Source organism: Pseudorca crassidens, chromosome 11, assembly GCF_039906515.1.
Source record: "Pseudorca crassidens isolate mPseCra1 chromosome 11, mPseCra1.hap1, whole genome shotgun sequence".
Lineage (NCBI taxonomy): Eukaryota > Metazoa > Chordata > Mammalia > Artiodactyla > Delphinidae > Pseudorca > Pseudorca crassidens.
In genome coordinates, this window is record NC_090306.1 from 24972714 (window position 1) to 24976448 (window position 3735).

The 3735-nt window shown below is 47.1% G+C and overlaps 1 pseudogene; it reads right to left on the bottom strand.

The window, feature by feature from the left end:
- Positions 1–2243: 2243 nt before the first annotated feature.
- Positions 2244–3480, bottom strand: LOC137202794 (post-GPI attachment to proteins factor 4-like; annotated as a pseudogene).
- Between the last annotated feature and the right edge of the window lie 255 nt (positions 3481–3735).

The window sequence follows — 3735 nt, forward strand, 5'->3', positions numbered from 1 at the left end:
GTGTAAGTAGAGAAATATGACAAGGCATAGATGACCTTAGCCATCGAGAATGAAGGAGTCAGGGGAAGGGATGTCTGTGTGCAGTAGACAACTGAATTAGAAAGAGCAGAAATGGAAACCAGCAATGATTCTGATCTAGGGCTTGGCTAGCTTAAATGTTCTGTCATTGGACACAAACTTTTCACGAAGAGATCCAATCATTAATGCAACAAACTCAAATGAATTCTAGGTTGAGAGTGGTTCTCTTCTCAAACATGGGGCTGAACCAGTTACTGGGAGAGGAGGGATGGAGGGGTGGAATCTGAGCATCTCAATAAGTCATCTAGTAGCTCTGGACACTTTGGACATTCCTGGGGGATATATAACAGCTCACTATAACAACACAACACATACTGAAACCTGTTTGTCCCCCAAGACCAACACCACAGTGAGTTTTTACCATCTTAGGTTACAGAGACATTATTTAGCCCAGGTTACAAATGGATTTCACAAAAGAGAATTTGATTACATAGATATTTATAAAATGAATGTGGTTAAGAAAAACGTACAGGGGCTGGAAGTCAAAAATCTACTACATTCCAGTCCTCTCTGCTGCTGTTCAGCTGTGTGAAACTGAGGAAATTCTCTAACATCTCTGGGTCTGTTTGTTCATCTATAAAGTGTGATGATGAACCCCTGTTACTCCCTCAGTGTTCTCAAGCAGATCCCGAGATGGTAGCTCACTGTGGAAACTTAAAAGCAAACATAAGATGTGGCACTGAAACAAAATGGACAGCTGCTTGAACTCTAATATAATCATCCATCCCCACAAAGAGCCTTGTTGGCCACTGGCCAGTAAGTATTGTCAAGTGACATTTACTTGTAACTTTTGAGAAGAGTAATTTTCAGATGCTAGTCTTGAAATAAGCTCAAGAGGAGTCTCAGATCATTTCCAGTTTGAATGAACAATTCTTATTTTGGGTTTGGCTGGAGGGGGGGGCTAGATGAAACTGAGCTGCATATCCTTCTGAAGTCACAAGGAAAAGCCAGCCTTTATTCTAGCAGTGTTTGGTCTGGAACAGCTGCTCCATAGGTGTCAGCCCTATGCCCCATATCATACTTTAAATAATATCACTAATACTTTATCCAAAATATACTTGAGTTGTATATGCTTACTATAGGAGAGAAAAGAACTAATATTCACCAAGTGCCCTCTGTGAGATAAGCACTTGCTAGTGTTTTACATACATTCTGTCATTTAATCCTCAAGGCAATTTCCAAGGTAGATATCACTGTCCCCATTTTACAGGCGACAAGCCTGAGACTCAGAGTGCTTATGACTTGCCCAAGTTCACACCACTAGGACATGACAGAGATCTGAAATAAAAATTCAGGTCTTCTGACTTCAGTCCATGCTTTTTTCTCCTATAATATCATGCTGCATAGAAGAAAAAGAAATGAAGGTGGGTGATTAGCCAGCAAAGTTAGGGGAAAGGGTATGCTATTAGTAAAGAGCTCACCCATTCTATATTATTCTGCAATGTCCAACTTTCAAGGAATCAGATTATGATAGAAATCTTCAATATTAAATCATTACTAAACATAAGCAATCCGTCCTTGATGATCAAGAAGGTGCTTTCAGATCTTTCTCTGCCTTAAAGTTCTCATGAACAAAATTGATTATCAGTGCACTACAAATGTGTGGAAAAGAAAATGCCAGGTAACACCTGCAAGAGGCTGGGCACTGTGTGGCTTTTTTCCACTTTTATCATTCCAGGTCAAGGAAACAAATAGAATCTATCAACATGGTCCTGCCTCTTGGGACATATATTCTAAACATACATCCATTCTTATTCCCAATGAGAAAGAAATCATTGCAAAAGAATCTCACCTTTCACCAAATTCTACCCTTAAAATCCTAATCCAGTCATATCACTGTGCACAATATTTTTGGCAGTCACAGACCCTATCGCGAAGCGGATCAATAAACAATCATAGAATTTAAGTGGTATTTAAATGCCCCTCGTTGGGTGGGTCAGACTGAATGAGGCAGCATGGCTGTGTGGAGGGCCAGAGGTCTGGACTCATGGTGAACAGCTTGTTTCTGCCAGAGAGTTACCAAGGCCAAGGTGCTTGACTGGCCTGTTCTTCAGTCATCCCAGTACCTATATCCCTAGCAAACTTAAAGCAATGAAATATCTGCAAGCAACTGTGTCCAAAGAAAGAGCTCAATAGTTGCATCTCCAAGAAGTGGCCAATTCAGAAAGGCATTTCTTGGCAAGCTAGAGCAGACTGGGGTGAAAGTTGTACCGAAGGCTTGAGAAAAGCCTGATGTGTTTCACAAGATTGGGCTCCACCACATAGGCCCGCTCCCCCTTGGCCCTCAACAGTGAGAACAGTGCCATGTTCTTGCCGAAGCCCTTGTGGCAGTACACCTGGGACAGGTAGGTGAGGGTCCAGCGGGCCACCCGGGCAGGGAAAGGTATTGCCGGGGTGCAAAACTGTGAAGCAGGGACCACGCTGTACAGGGAAGGACACAGCTGCCGCAGCTCCAGGAAATAGTGCCAGCCCACCAGCTTTACCTGACCCATGCTGTACAGGAAGAAGAAGAGCCTGACGGGTTAGTTAAACCCCGGCTGGCTGGCAAACTGCATATATATCCAGGTTAGTAAGGGCCCCAGCAACATGCCGACACCAACCCGCTTCAGGATCTGCATGGGCTCCGGGTGATATAGTGCTGGAGCCTCGCAGGGTGATAGAGCTTTAGATAAAGTGCATATCTGAGGTGCGGCTCAGAGGCCGAAGAAGGTGCTCCAAGACTGGGAAGATCTGCTCTTCTGAAAAGGGGTCATCTTCCACCATCAGGATGTAGTCTGGGTTGTGGGTCTGCAGGGAGGATTCCAGACAACAGATGTAGTCCTGCTTCTCTTTCTCAAACGAATTGGTCATCCTCCGTGCCCTCGTAGCTGTTGACCACAGAGACGTACTTGGACAGCAGCTTGGCATCTAAATGGCTCACGCTCCACTCCACGTTGCACAGGAAAAGTTGGTGCCCCTCGTGCTAGGGGCCTCATTGTTGAAGGAGCTGATGAAACTGGGACATGACCTGCAGGACATAGTGGAAGCCAGGTTGCCTGTCCACTGTGATGATGGTGATGACCAACCAGGGGCGGGGAGTGGCCTGCCAGACGACGGGCACCGAGCCGTTGACAGAGGGCAGCGGAGGGCAGCTTCACCCTCTCTCAAGCTTTGCTGCAGGAACTCTTGGTTCGTTCGGTTCAGATGCCAGTGGCGCAGGTAGAAGTAAAAGTTCAGAAGCCAGTGACAGGCCAGGGCACCCAGCAGACCAAAGGTCGCCACCGTTAAGATGAAGAGCTGGACAGCAGTGCTGCCCCAGGAGAGCTTCCTCAGCCTCCGGAGGAGCAGGGCAGCTGGAGAGGTTGAAATACTCATGAGGTCAACTTCTGGTCAGGTCTGGTCCCAAGAACAAACCATCCTGGACCACAGGCCAGTATCAGTGCAAGTCAAACCTGGACTCACACGCGCCCAGCTCGTGCCTTTCTGTCGGCCTCACGGTGCCACAGAAGCAGGCGAGGGGTAGGGAAGTGCCCTCACTGTGACATTCAGTCATCCCTGCACGAATGCTGGCCCTGGCTGTGCGGGGGACACCCTTCTGGGGTTCCGGCAGTCCTCCGGCAGGAAGCGGCCAACGCCACGAGTAAGGCCGCAGCGAAGCCTCTGATCTTGAGCCCATTA